This window comes from Mytilus edulis, chromosome 4, assembly GCF_963676685.1.
Source record: "Mytilus edulis chromosome 4, xbMytEdul2.2, whole genome shotgun sequence".
Classification (NCBI taxonomy): Eukaryota; Metazoa; Mollusca; class Bivalvia; order Mytilida; family Mytilidae; genus Mytilus; species Mytilus edulis.
In genome coordinates, this window is record NC_092347.1 from 48659160 (window position 1) to 48675079 (window position 15920).

The 15920-nt window shown below is 31.8% G+C and overlaps 1 long non-coding RNA gene across 1 annotated transcript; it reads right to left on the reverse strand.

The window, feature by feature from the left end:
- Positions 1–5244: 5244 nt before the first annotated feature.
- On the reverse strand, positions 5245–10391 carry LOC139519877 (uncharacterized). The gene is made up of 7 exons (XR_011663733.1): positions 10323–10391; positions 8766–9973; positions 8208–8413; positions 7765–7833; positions 7350–7417; positions 6646–6710; positions 5245–6406 (listed from the first exon to the last, which is right to left on the reverse strand). It is a non-coding gene; the product is annotated as an uncharacterized lncRNA (long non-coding RNA).
- Between the last annotated feature and the right edge of the window lie 5529 nt (positions 10392–15920).

Here is a 15920-nt window from a genome sequence, read left to right on the forward strand (position 1 = left end):
ATAACTCGATCATGAACGACCTCGCCAGCCAGGAACAACCAAACAAACCCAATAATGGGAAACTGGAAACCTGGGTCCGACCTAAGGGTCTGGAAACAGTCATATATGCTCCGACCCAATGCGACAAGTCGTCTCACGAGACATACTCGGACGTGTATTGTTTTGAAAAATATATAAATGCATGTATCAAAGTATATTCATAATAGGAATGGAACTTAAATGTTGCCCTGTCTACAGTGGGCTAGAAAGTGATAATCTCCGGTAAAAATTTCCTGCTATAATATTAGTCACATGTCTTATACCTACTGATGTGAACTCATAAAAATACTACGCTAGTACCGTATATACAATAATTTCTCCCTTTACTACTAAATGTTCTGTGACCTCACGAGGTAAATGAGAAAAAGAAAACATAATTTCGTTTGTAAATATGAAAGTAAAAAAGAAATCTTGTCATAAGCACTACAGCTATAAAATATTTGGTACAAAAGTCGAAATACGATTATGTTTGTATATATAATAGCCATTCCACTTAGTAATACAAAATTGTGCAAATCTTTGTTCTTTAAACATCCCTTAAAATTCAATGTTCAAAGTTCAAACTAGAACTAAAATACATAAAGATGTCACTTTACAAACCAAACATTTTGGTGCTTAAATTCCTATGCCTACATGTACATGTATTACAAATGCACAATTCCTGCTATACTTTTATGCCTAGGAAATTATTATACATACAACATACATGAGTACAACTTATAAGCATAAAAATATACACATAAAGAAAATCATTATAATGATAATTAATGAAATAATTGTTAACTGTGTTTAAAACGAGATAAAATCAATGTAGTGGAAAAATGTTGGAAACCTTTTTTGAAACTATTTGCTTGGAAGAACTGTCTCAAGAGGTATAATTTGGACAGCATAAAAAAGGAGAACTATTCAAAACAAAATACACAATCATGTGCAAATATATCAGTTAGAGTATTATAAAAAGAAACTTAACACTCTGTGTAGAAAGTGAAGGTTTTCAAAATATTTCCAACCATGCATAGGTCTTTGAAACACAAGCAAAATTTAATTATAATTAATCATGCTACAAAATACTCAAATAACTAATCTGCTTCCAGTATATTAAAAATAAATGGGGTCAATACCTCCATAAGGACACAGATGATGCCCCCGCTAGCATATAACACTATAAAGGGACATAACTCAACAACTGTAAAAGAGAAGCTGCTGAAATTTGAACTTAAACTGCGTTTAGTGGTAATAAGCATTACGTATACACATTTCATTAAATTTAGTTGAGACAAACTTAAATTAAGAGAACAGAAACAAACATTCAAGATTTTTTCCATATGGAAAGGGGCATAACCCTAGAATGGTAACCAAAGTGCTTGGAAGCACAGTGAATGGTAATGATTGCTTTAATTTACCTATCTTTTTTGGGGGAGATTTTGCATTTACAAAAATTGTAGACAGACGAACAAAGTGAAAACTGTAGGGCTCCCACATTCTCACCAGGGAGTCCTTATGATGGCCGTTTTGAGATATTGAAATTGTGAGGATTTGTTTCTATCAAAGTAAAAGAGTATTTTATATCCAAAAAATAACTGAAACAGCAAAACTTTTTGAATTGTTTGTAAACACACCACTTTCAATTGGCGGAGAAAACTAGTGTATCTTTTTGGTTGCGGTTCAAAAGTGTAAAGAAAAGAAGTTCAAGCCTCAAAAGCCAACTTTCTGGAAATCCGTTTTTTTTATACATGACCCGAAGACTGAAAATAAAAATCCTGTTTTTGTCAAGTAAACAAATACCAATCCTAGTATGCAGCTATATACATTGGAAAACTTTGAATTCATTCTTAAAATTATAAATCCTTTCACTGCTGGTACATTTTTTTTCTTTTTCTTTTTCAAGATTTTCTAATCTTAAGTTTACTTAAGGGAACGTAAATAAAAATAATGAATTTATCATGTCAAATCTGCAATTTGAATTTAAACTAAAAAAATGTCAACTTTATTCTTCATTTATTAAAAACATTTTTTTTAAAGTATATATGAGGTCTATTTCAAGGATATCATGATTTTTCAAGACCACAAATATTATTTAACAGAACTAATATGATTGCAAAGTCTGTTCTTATAAAATCATTAACTTAAGAACCGATGATTCTACCCCATCCTCTGACAATTTAATCTAAAAAAATAATTTATTGTATTTTACATTTAAATAAAATTTATTGAAAATAAAAACCACAAAAGTTTGCTTACAAGCTATTTATTCTCTTAGTCAATTCAAATATGTAATAATACATGTACCTTCATTTGCTACTTGTATAGACGAGTGGTCAAATTTCAGACATTTCATACTAGACATTTTGGTTTCTTAGATATTTCCAAATAATGGAAAGACGTACTTTCTTTTTTGACATAAAAGACGAATACAAGGGGAGTTTAGAAATTAAATAATACTTGAAAATCATCTCTTCATATTAAGTGTGTTTTAAGTTAAATGTGTGTAAGAATATTCTTTTGAAATAATTCATTTTTATTATATTTTCACAATTTCAGTTATCATCATTATTGGCTGTATATTTATCTTATTTAGAAAAATTCGATTGGTGATTTCTTCAAATTGGCACAAATAATCTTTAAACATATTCAAGCCTCATGTAATTTTTAAAAAGAGGGGTCCATGAATTCATTCTCATGTTAAATCAGTAAAAAAATGGGTCTTTTCCTGATATGCAGCTATTTGACATGGCTAAAAGTAACATTTGAAATTAGGGACGTCAATACCTCCCCTATTACTGTATCATATGCCCTTGATAGCAAACTTATATCAGCCTCCCTATAGATCTTGAGGAACCTTAGCTGTCAAAAAGTTTAAGTAAGTTAAGTTATCGGTTAAAGGTGCATAAACCAAAATCAATAAAATATTTTACCCTTATAACAATACTTGAGCGTGTGTTGTAGTAATTTATTAGAATGATCTTCTAAATGGTGGAGTGATAATTTGCATGTCACAATGTCAACAAGGGGAGTAATTATAAATAGAAAATGAGAGCTGGTATGAAAGTAAACTTTAAAAAGAATGTTAAATAAAATTTGTTGAATAATTTTTAATCAAATTTTGCAGAGGTACATGCTTCCAATTGGCTTCCCTCAGAGTTACGTACTTCTAATTGGGACCTCTCTGCCAGGGGTACTGCTTCTAACTAGCTTTTGCAGACAGAGGTATATATGTACTGCTTCCAATCAGCTTCGCAACAAGACAGAGGGTGTGTTCCCAATTAGCTTCACTAAGAGGTACGTGCTTCCAATTGGCTTCGCTCAGACAACCATACTACTTCCTGTGATGTAATGGTATGGATTTGCAAGTCTATACTTCTTCTATTGTTGAAACGGTACATAATTGCAATTAATTGTCGTCCAAATTTGCAAAAACATATTTTATTTAACATTCTTAATCCAGTTTACCGTCATACCTTCTTTCACTCTCTATTTGTAATTTCTTCTTATGGTGACAAATTGTGAAGAACACATTATCACTTGGGAATTTTGTACTCTTCTGTAGTTTTAATCATGATGACAGTGCCGTACGAACCAAAAGTTGTCTTTCTTATTAAATTAGACAACCTTTGCATTAGTTGATTATTGTATATCCATACCTCTTATATTCAATTTTTGAATCAAAGAAACAATTGTTCATCATTTTATAAGGACTTTCTTTACAGTTATCCCATTTACAGAGGACATGGGCATTTTTTTTTTTAAGGGAAAGCAGTTTGCTTCTCAGTTTCAAAATAATGAACTTTCAAAACACTAGTTTATATTGATAGATGATTTATAAAGGAATCAAAAGAGCAAACATAATTTAAAGGTCAATGTGCTTGTTTCCAAGATAAATCATTGAAATTTTTGTAGGAAAAATATTCTCTCTCGACTTATAGCTTGATCATTGACAAGTTTAAGTTCTCAAAAACTATTAAAAAATAATTAAAATTTAATGAGACTTACAGATGGCTTATCATTATACATGTAAAAGATTTATAAACAGAAAAATTGGGGGTCAATGGGCAATTTTTTTTAAGACATTCACATGAATAAAACTGCCAGGAGATTGGGAGAATGCAAGATTTTGCTCTATTTACCCCCTGACGTTAAGGCAGCAAGTTATTATATCCGCATGTCAAATAGCCGCCTACTTTCAGATTATAGCTTACTACTTCAAATTGTATTGAAAGCCCTCCTTTACAAAGAAATATTTCCAGTAAAATTCCTACACTGGCAAAAGTTCTTTTTGATAAGGGGAGATAATCACAAATTCTGATAACCAAGTTGACTTTATCCCATTCCTTCAACGTATATCAATAGGGGGCTTGTTATTTTATGCATTAAATAAAATTTAGGGGGGGTGCTTCTAAATAATTGTAAGTTGAGGTCAATTTTTGCCGTAACACATATTTACATATAAAAATGCATATAGAAGCTATTGGAAAGAGAAATTTGTTTCTTTTTGGTTATTTCTATGCTTAATTGACATGATCAAAAAAAGTTTACGTGAGACTCTTGCATTGAACTTTTTTTGCAGACAGTGTACTTTGATGTAAATTTTATTTTCATTTTTTAGTGGAAATTCTGAAAACTTGCATGTAATTTTATTCTCAACTTGCATATATTTGAACCACTAACTATCCTACAGAAAAAGAAAAAGTTTCATATGAAAGGAAACGGGTGCACTTATCTTTGAAATGTGATTTTTTTTACAGACTAAGTGAACTCTTTAAGATGGAATTCAACTAATTCAACTTTTATGTACATAGCTGCTTATCACGGAATTTGAAGAATCTACATTTACTGATCAGGGAATTTGCTGAATCTACATTTGCTGAACTCTTAGGCCCAAGAACAGTTATTTAAAAGTGCATTTCTTTTAGACAATAAACACAAATACAAAAAATTATTCTTGTTTTGACAGTTTTTTAAGGTGTAGTGCACTACTTATGAGACAAATTATATCAAAATTATAGAAAAGTCTATCGACTCTAACTCAAAATATGGACAACTATAAATTAAGGTGGTCTATAATTCAATACTAAATTTTACATTTCATTAAGTACACTTAGTACACAAATTATTGTTTTACAGAAACTATTATTTGACATTCCCTGAAAGTAGGATGTTTCATCAATATTCTGGTTTTTTTTTGGACTTGGCATAACTCAATGCATGAAAAGTTTTATGGATGCTTTGTAAAACAGTTCATAAACTCTGGTACTGCTCAAATTACAATAGTTTTACAGTTTAATCATCAATCAAAAAACATGTATATGATACAAGTAGAAAATAATGAAAACATGTACACTACACAACTTGTAAAAACAGCAATAAAAAACTTTTGAAAGGATTACGCAGAACCCCAAAGATTTGTCTGTGTTACTGCTGTGTAAAGTTGGCGGTAAAGACCTAAATAAAATATGGAAGGATGAAATGAAAATGAAACAATTTTTCTTAATCATAAAGATAATTATGTTAACATTCCAAGGAGGTTTTTAAGCTGTTATTGGTGTCTTAAAGAGGATAACCAAAGGCTAAATGTAAATCATAAATGCAAAACAAAACTAATTTCATCTATCAGAAAAATACTGAAAATTTTTAAATATTACTTTTGGTATTTTCTCTTATGTTAAGGCTTTATAGAATTCTATGAAGCCATGACACTATTGATGTCTAAAATTTGTAAATTAAGACTGTCAGGAAAAACTATAGTCAATTTATAAGTGAGATACAAAAAATTGAATTCCAAGTTTTGCTTTTGATACTATCTTTGAATAAAAATATGCTTCTGCTTTTAATTTTTCACAAAATTCCAAGAAGGTTTGACATGGTTATTGATGTTTGAGAAACTTGAACCATGGACTTCAAAAGTCCATAGCATTTAATGGATTGGAGAGAAAAAGAAAGTTAGGTGAAAATTCAAAACACAATACATTAACCTTAACTAAAAACTTCCACTCTTGTTGAAAATGGAGAATCTTTACATTAATTATTTTAGAATTTATCTACTACATTCTTGCTCTTGTTTATGCAAGATTTATATGAATCATTCACATTGGAAACTGTTTGGTAGAGTTAGAAAGACCACAAAGGGAAATATGGTCACTCTTGGTCTTCTTCAGACTGGCAGTAAAATCCATGCAAAAGTAAGGCGTCTGTTTGGTTACTAAGTGCAGGATATACAAATCAGCAGTCATGTCCCGTCAGAATGGGGATTTTAAACCTGATGTCTGATGAGCATGCCCAGCTGTCAACATATTAACAACCTTCACAACATCTCTAAGGAGTATGGAGAATTAATCACACAATTATATCCTTCAGCCACAGTAATTATTAACTGAAAAAGAAATACACTTTTCAATTTTCTGTGATATTTTAAAAAACTGAAATAGGCAACAAATAGCAAGCTGGGAATAAGAATTAAAGCATTGAAACTTTCAAAATAATAATTTTTCGCTTCCTAAAACTTGAAATGTCATTCCAGAGAACATTAAATTGTAAAAAGATTGTAAAAATTGTGGGAACTTACATGATTTAAAAATAAAAAAATTTTAAATCTATAAAATAGTTTTTTACCTTTAAAAGTCAACTCTAATAGCCATTTCCAACATCAATCTGTAAGGACAAGCTGTAATGCTAACCTGAAAAATAAAATGCTTAGTCATTCAAAATAGTAAAAAAGGAATCAATGTTGGTATACTTTTGTACATTATATAGAAATAGGTGATATATAACATATCAAGGTGAAAGAAGATGCAGAGAACACATCAATGTGACAATAATTGCTTCAATCGACTTCGTTTGAATTTTGGTGGATATATAGTTGTCTCATTAGCAGTTAAACCACATCTCCTTATTTTTATAACTATACATAACAGGAAAACAATCCGTACAGGAGGCAGGAGCTTTCTGTAAAAGAGTCTTGATCAGAGGAGTTGTGTTCAGAAGTTAATTTTTTGTCATAATATTTAAAATTGTAATAGACTTCCTATAACTTTTAAAAAAATTGTCAAATCAAAATGGTGGTACATTATGGTCAACTACACATGATGGAAAACAATTTGACCAAGTATGATGGCTTTCTGTCTTATCCCAGACCCTTGACTTTCCTCTGTCATGCTAATAAAAAATCAGCCAATCCCACTTAACCCTTAGACTTCTATGAAACCCACATGTCTTAAGCTTTTGTCTCAAATGTCACAGACTTAAACAAAATTTAAGGGCATTCAAATAATCTGTAATTAACAAGTTTATAAATCTATGCAATGGTTCTTTCTTACCTCAAAAGTCTGCTCCAATGATTATTCTAAAACTCTATCCATACTGAAAAGCAGTAATTATTGATAGCCTGAAAAGTAAAATGTTTATAGTCAATAAAAAATTCTTACAAAATAAATACAATCAGTGTTGGAATATGGTTTGCATATAATGGTAGATTTCCTCATTTTCTTGGGCACCAATTCGTTGAGGAACAATTGTAATTTTGTTGGTACTTTATTTCGTGGTTTAGCCAAAGTCTGCATACACTATTCTTTACAATGACATCAGTGTGATCAATTCAAATTTTAGAACCCTTTAGTCAACAACAAAAAACCATTTGACCTCTTACAACTTTAATACTAGTGCATGTTTTTTTCCCTGTAAACTTATTTCATGATGATAAAATTTGTTTAAATAGAGTAATTATATACGTACTTGTATTTAAGATATCTTATACCACAAGTCTTACTCCCCTTCATGAAAACATTGGCACTGTTTTATAACCTAAAAAGGAATTAAAATTGACACAAATTATATATTTTACAAATTTGTTAAATTGCCAGCCTAAATTTTTATTAATCTATTCTGTATTCTGATTGTGTAATAGTGAGGTGAGTTATCTCCCCATCAAAGAAATATTCTTGCTGTTTATTGTACTAGTCTCCCTTGAAGTAAAAATTCTATTAGGATTTACTTTTCATGGTATAAAAATTTATTCCTGTACCAGAAAAACATTTATCAAACTGATAAATATCTATTTTTGTGTGTTGTAAATGTGCAAAATAACAAAAATGTGTGTTGTCTTACAGATATTCCTTATAGACTTTATCACATTTTTCCTGATAATGTACAGAATTAATTGGCTTAAATATACTTGCATTATTTCTTTCATGACAAAGCCTCAGACTTGTTTGAAGATCAATGTAATTATTAATCTTCATTCCAGCTGCTATCCTTGCTGCTTGATTGCTTACATGGCAAAGCCTCGGACTTGGTTGAAGATTTAAGTAAACATCTTCCATGGAGTTGCTACTCATCTGCCATCTGGACTGAAACTTGGACTGGCCGGCTTCTTGAACAAAAACTAAAATTATCAATTAAATTATATTTATAAGACTTCTGTTGGTTAATATAAATGAAATAGACATATATTCCTTCAAGCTTCATATCCTGACCTACATCAACGGGGCCATTTTCAGCGTCTTATTTGGTGAACAATTGAAATTTTGTTGGTACTTCATTTTGTGGTTTAGCCAAAGCCTGCATACAAGTCTTTACAATAACATCAGTGATCAATTTTAAATTTTAGAACCTTTAGTCAACAACAAAAAACCATATGACCTCTTTCAACTTTAAGCCTAGTGCACGTTTTAATCCTGTTAACTTGTTTTATGACGATAAAATTTGTTTAAATAGAGGATAATTTATATACGTACTTGTATTTAAGATATCTTATACCACAAGTCTTACTCCCCTTCATGAAAACATTGGCACTGTTTTATAACCTAAAAAGGAATTAAAATTGACACAAATTATATATTTTACAAATTTGTTAAATTGCCAGCCTAAATTTTTATTAATCTATTCTGTATTCTGATTGTGTAATAGTGAGGTGAGTTATCTCCCCATCAAAGAAACATTCTTGCTGTTTATTGTACTAGTCTCCCTTGAAGTAAAAATTCTATTAGGATTTACTTTTCATGGTATAAAATTTTATTCCTGTACAAGAAAAACATTTATCAAACTGATAAATATCTATTTTTGTGTGTTGTAAATGTGCAAAATAACAAAAATGTGTGTTGCCTTACAGATATTCCTTATAGACTTTATCACATTTTTCCTGATAATGTACAGAATTAATTGGCTTAAATATACTTGCATTATTTCTTTCATGACAAAGCCTCAGACTTGTTTGAAGATCAATGTAATTATTAATCTTCATTCCAGCTGCTATCCTTGCTGCTTGATTGCTTATATGGCAAAGCCTCGGACTTGGTTGACGATTTAAGTAAACATCTTCCATGGAGTTGCTACTCATCTGCCATCTGGACTGAAAACATTGGCACTGTTTTATAACCTAAAAAGGAATTAAAATTGACACAAATTATATATTTTACAAATTTGTTAAATTGCCAGCCTAAATTTTTATTAATCTATTGTGTAATAGTGAGGTGAGTTATCTCCCCATCAAAGAAACATTCTTGCTGTTTATTGTACTAGTCTCCCTTGAAGTAAAAATTCTATTAGGATTTACTTTTCATGGTATAAAATTTTATTCCTGTACAAGAAAAACATTTATCAAACTGATAAATATCTATTTTTGTGTGTTGTAAATGTGCAAAATAACAAAAATGTGTGTTGCCTTACAGATATTCCTTATAGACTTTATCACATTTTTCCTGATAATGTACAGAATTAATTGGCTTAAATATACTTGCATTATTTCTTTCATGACAAAGCCTCAGACTTGTTTGAAGATCAATGTAATTATTAATCTTCATTCCAGCTGCTATCCTTGCTGCTTGATTGCTTACATGGCAAAGCCTCGGACTTGGTTGAAGATTTAAGTAAACATCTTCCATGGAGTTGCTACTCATCTGCCATCTGGACTGAAACTTGGACTGGAAGGCTTCTTGAACAAAAACTAAAATTATCAATTAAATTATATTTATAAGACTTCTGTTGGTTAATATAAATGAAATAGACATATATTCCTTCAAGCTTCATATCCTGACCTACATCAACGGGGCCATTTTCAGCGTCTTATTTGGTGAACAATTGAAATTTTGTTGGTACTTCATTTTGTGGTTTAGCCAAAGCCTGCATACAAGTCTTTACAATAACATCAGTGATCAATTTTAAATTTTAGAACCTTTAGTCAACAACAAAAAACCATATGACCTCTTTCAACTTTAAGCCTAGTGCACGTTTTAATCCTGTTAACTTGTTTTATGACGATAAAATTTGTTTAAATAGAGGAATTATTTACGTACTTGTATTTAAGATATCTTATACCACAAGTCTTACTCCCCTTCATGAAAACATTGGCACTGTTTTATAACCTAAAAAGGAATTAAATTGACACAAATTATATATTTTACAAATTTGTTAAATTGCCAGCCTAAATTTTTATTAATCTATTCTGTATTCTGATTGTGTAATAGTGAGGTGAGTTATCTCCCCATCAAAGAAACATTCTTGCTGTTTATTGTACTAGTCTCCCTTGAAGTAAAAATTCTATTAGGATTTACTTTTCATGGTATAAAATTTTATTCCTGTACCAGAGAAACATTTATCAAACTGATAAATATCTATTTTTGTGTGTTGTAAATGTGCAAAATAACAAAAATGTGTGTTGCCTTACAGATATTCCTTATAGACTTTATCACATTTTTCCTGATAATGTACAGAATTAATTGGCTTAAATATACTTGCATTATTTCTTTCATGACAAAGCCTCAGACTTGTTTGAAGATCAATGTAATTATTAATCTTCATTCCAGCTGCTATCCTTGCTGCTTGATTGCTTATATGGCAAAGCCTCGGACTTGGTTGACGATTTAAGTAAACATCTTCCATGGAGTTGCTACTCATCTGCCATCTGGACTGAAAACATTGGCACAGTTTTATAACCTAAAAAGGAATTAAAATTGACACAAATTATATATTTTACAAATTTGTTAAATTGCCAGCCTAAATTTTTATTAATCTATTCTGTATTCTGATTGCGTAATAGTGAGTTATCTCCCGGATGAAAGAAATATTCTTGCTGTTTATTGTACTAGTCTCCCTTGAAGTGAAAAGTTCTATCAGGATTTACTTTTAATGATATCAAATTTTATTCGTCTACCGTAAAAACATTTATCAAACTAATAAACATCTATTTTTGTTTGTTGTAAATGTGCAAAATAACAAAAATGTGTGTTGCCTTATATGTAATCCTTATAGATTTTATCACATTTTTCCTGATAATGTACAGAATTAATTGGCTTGAATATACTTGCATTATTTCTTTCATGACAAAGCCTCAGACTTGTTTGAAGATCAATGTAATAATTAATCTTCATTCCAGCTGCTATCCTTGCTGCTTGATTGCTTACATGGCAAAGCCTCGGACTTGGTTGAAGATCTAAGTAAACATCTTCCATGGAGTTGCTACTCATCTGCCATCTCGACTGAAACTTGGACATTCCTTTAAGCTTCTTATCCAGATCTGTGTCAATTGCGCAATTTTCTGTGTCTTTGCTCTTTTTGCCTGTAATTCATTAACCATTTTCATTTTATCTTTTAATCAGTATTATGAAGACTGTTTATTATGATCACATCATTAATTCTGAAATTAATGCATGCAGATAATTATCAGAATGTGGTGGCTAACCAAAACAATCTGATGAATACATTTTGAACAAACAATCTATACAAAGTCATATTTTCCCAATTAAAATGTAAATAAATATGTAAATAAATATCCAAATTGTCAATATTAAGTCTATTTGTTGTAATAATTAAATTAGAAATTAATGTGATGCCTGTTTTATTTCAAATCCTAAATTGGGGGGATCAGTCTATTTACAAATACAATACTAATTCTTTTAGAATTATATTTCATCAGAGAATAAATTTGAACAAGAAATTAACGACAATTTTGTAATAAAATTTCAAGTAGACTTTCAAAGGAAAAACTGATTTTTATTACCTAAATTTTTTTTTAAATAGTTTAAATACAATTGTTATGACCAAATACTTACATCATCATTATCTGGTAACTAAAATGAAACCATCTTTCTCCACGTGTAGGACTGAACTTTCATCTGTGCTCATCCATCTGTAATACAAACTTAAATCATCTTAATATTTATGAGACAACAGTTAGTAAATTGAAAAAAAATATATACTTAACCTTGTGGACAACAAGTCAACCGGGAAAAAACACCATACACCTATAGAAAAAAGAAAGAAAAAAACACCATCCTGGACGCCACCTAGAAGAAACCAGGGCAAAAGGCATACAAACATGCACACAATCTTATCTTAACATACCTGCTGTCTGATCCTTTGACGCCACCTAAAGGAAATTTGGAGGAAAGGCATACAAACACACAATCTTATCTTAACATACCTGCTGTCTGATCCTTTGACGTCACCTAGAGGAAATTTAGAGAAAAAGGCATACAAACACACAATCTTATCTTAACATACCTGCTGTCTGATCCTTTGACGCCACCTAGAGGAAATTTGGAGAAAAATGCATACAAACACACAATCTTATCTTAACATACCTTTCCGTTAGATCCTTTGACGGCACCTACAGGAAACTTGGACAAAAATACATACAAAAACACAATCTTATCTTAACATACCTTTCCTTTGGATCCTTTGATGGCACCTAGAGGAAACTTGGACAAAAATACATACAAACACACAATCTTATCTTAACATACCTTTCCCTTGGATCCTTTGACAGCACCTAGAGGAAACTGGGACAAAAATGCATACAAACACACAATCTTATCTTAACATACCTTTCCCTTGGATCCTTTGACAGCACCTAGAGGAAACTTGGACAAAAATACATACAAAAACACAATCTTATCTTAACATACCTTTCCCTTGGATCCTTTGACGGCACCTAGAGGAAACTTGGACAAAAATACATACAAAAACACAATCTTATCTTAACATACCTTTCCGTTGGATCCTTTGACAGCACCTAGAGGAAACTTGGACAAAAATACATACAAAAACACAATCTTATCTTAACATACCTTTCCGTTGGATCCTTTGACAGCACCTAGAGGAAACTTGGACAAAAATACATACAAACACACAATCTTGTCTTAACATACCTTTCCGTTGGATCCTTTGACAGCACCTAGAGGAAACTTGGACAAAAATACATACAAAAACACAATCTTATCTTAACATACCTTTCCCTTGGATCCTTTGACGCCACCTAGAGGAAATTTGGAGAAAAAGGCATACAAAAACACAATCTTATCTTAACATACCTTTCCCTTGGATCCTTTGACGGCACCTAGAGGAAACTTGGACAAAAATACATACAAAAACACAATCTTATCTTAACATACCTTTCCGTTGGATCCTTTGACAGCACCTAGAGGAAACTTGGACAAAAATACATACAAAAACACAATCTTATCTTAACATACCTTTCCGTTGGATCCTTTGACGGCACCTAGAGGAAATTTGGAGAAAAAGGCATATAAAAACACAATCTTATCTTAACATACCTTTCCGTTGGATCCTTTGACGGCACCTACAGGAAACTTTGAGAAAAAGGCATACAAAAACACAATCTTATCTTAACATACCTTTCCGTTGGATCCTTTGACAGCACCTAGAGGAAACTTGGACAAAAATACATACAAAAACACAATCTTATCTTAACATACCTTTGACGGCACCTAGAGGAAACTTGGACAAAAATACATACAAAAACACAATCTTATCTTAACATACCTTTGACGGCACCTAGAGGAAACTTGGACAAAAATACATACAAAAACACAATCTTATCTTAACATACCTTTTCGTAGGATCCTTTGACGGCACCTAGAGGAAACTTGGACAAAAATACATACAAACACACAATCTTATCTTAACATACCTTTCCCTTGGATCCTTTGACAGCACCTAGAGGAAACTGGGACAAAAATGCATACAAACACACAATCTTATCTTAACATACCTTTCCCTTGGATCCTTTGACAGCACCTAGAGGAAACTTGGACAAAAATACATACAAAAACACAATCTTATCTTAACATACCTTTCCCTTGGATCCTTTGACGGCACCTAGAGGAAACTTGGACAAAAATACATACAAAAACACAATCTTATCTTAACATACCTTTCCGTTGGATCCTTTGACAGCACCTAGAGGAAACTTGGACAAAAATACATACAAAAACACAATCTTATCTTAACATACCTTTCCGTTGGATCCTTTGACAGCACCTAGAGGAAACTTGGACAAAAATACATACAAACACACAATCTTGTCTTAACATACCTTTCCCTTGGATCCTTTGACGGCACCTAGAGAAAACTTGGACAAAAATACATACAAAAACACAATCTTATCTTAACATACCTTTCCGTTGGATCCTTTGACGGCACCTAGAGGAAACTTGGACAAAAATACATACAAAAACACAATCTTATCTTAACATACCTTTCCCTTGGATCCTTTGACGCCACCTAGAGGAAATTTGGAGAAAAAGGCATACAAAAACACAATCTTATCTTAACATACCTTTCCCTTGGATCCTTTGACATCACCTAGAGGAAACTTGGACAAAAATACATACAAAAACACAATCTTATCTTAACATACCTTTCCGTTGGATCCTTTGACGGCACCTAGAGGAAACTTGGACAAAAATACATACAAACACACAATCTTATCTTAACATACCTTTCCCTTGGATCCTTTGACAGCACCTAGAGAAAACTTGGACAAAAATACATACAAACACACAATCTTATCTTAACATACCTTTCCCTTGGATCCTTTGACGGCACCTAGAGGAAACTTGGACAAAAATACATACAAACACACAATCTTATCTTAACATACCTTTCCCTTGGATCCTTTGACGGCACCTAGAGGAAACTTGGACAAAAAAACATACAAACACACAATCTTATCTTAACATACCTTTCCCTTGGATCCTTTGACGCAACCTAGAGGAAACTTGGACAAAAATACATACAAAAACACAATCTTATCTTAACATACCTTTCCCTTGGATCCTTTGACGCCACCTAGAGGAAATTTGGAGAAAAAGGCATACAAAAACACAATCTTATCTTAACATACCTTTCCCTTGGATCCTTTGACGGCACCTAGAGGAAACTTGGACAAAAATACATACAAAAACACAATCTTATCTTAAAATACCTTTCCGTTGGATCCTTTGACAGCACCTAGAGGAAATTTGGAGAAAAAGGCATATAAAAACACAATCTTATCTTAACATACCTTTCCATTGGATCCTTTGACGGCGCCTAGAGGAAATTTGGAGAAAAAGGCATACAAAAACACAATCTTATCTTAACATACCTTTCCGTTGGATTCTTTGACAGCACCTAGAGGAAACTTGGACAAAAATACATACAAAAACACAATCTTATCTCAACATACCTTTCCCTTGGATCCTTTGACGCCACCTAGAGGAAATTTGGAGAAAAAGGCATACAAAAACACAATCTTATCTTAACATACCTTTCCCTTGGATCCTTTGACGGCACCTAGAGGAAACTTGGACAAAAATACATACAAAAACACAATCTTATCTTAACATACCTTTCCGTTGGATCATTTGACAGCACCTAGAGGAAACTTGGACAAAAATACATACAAAAACACAATCTTATCTTAACATACCTTTCTGTTGGATCCTTTGACGCCACCTAGAGGAAATTTGGAGAAAAAGGCATATAAAAACACAATCTTATCTTAACATACCTTTCCATTGGATCCTTTGACGGCGCCTAGAGGAAATTTGGAGAAAAAGGCATACAAAAACACAATCTTATCTTAACATACCTTTCCCTTGGATCCTTTG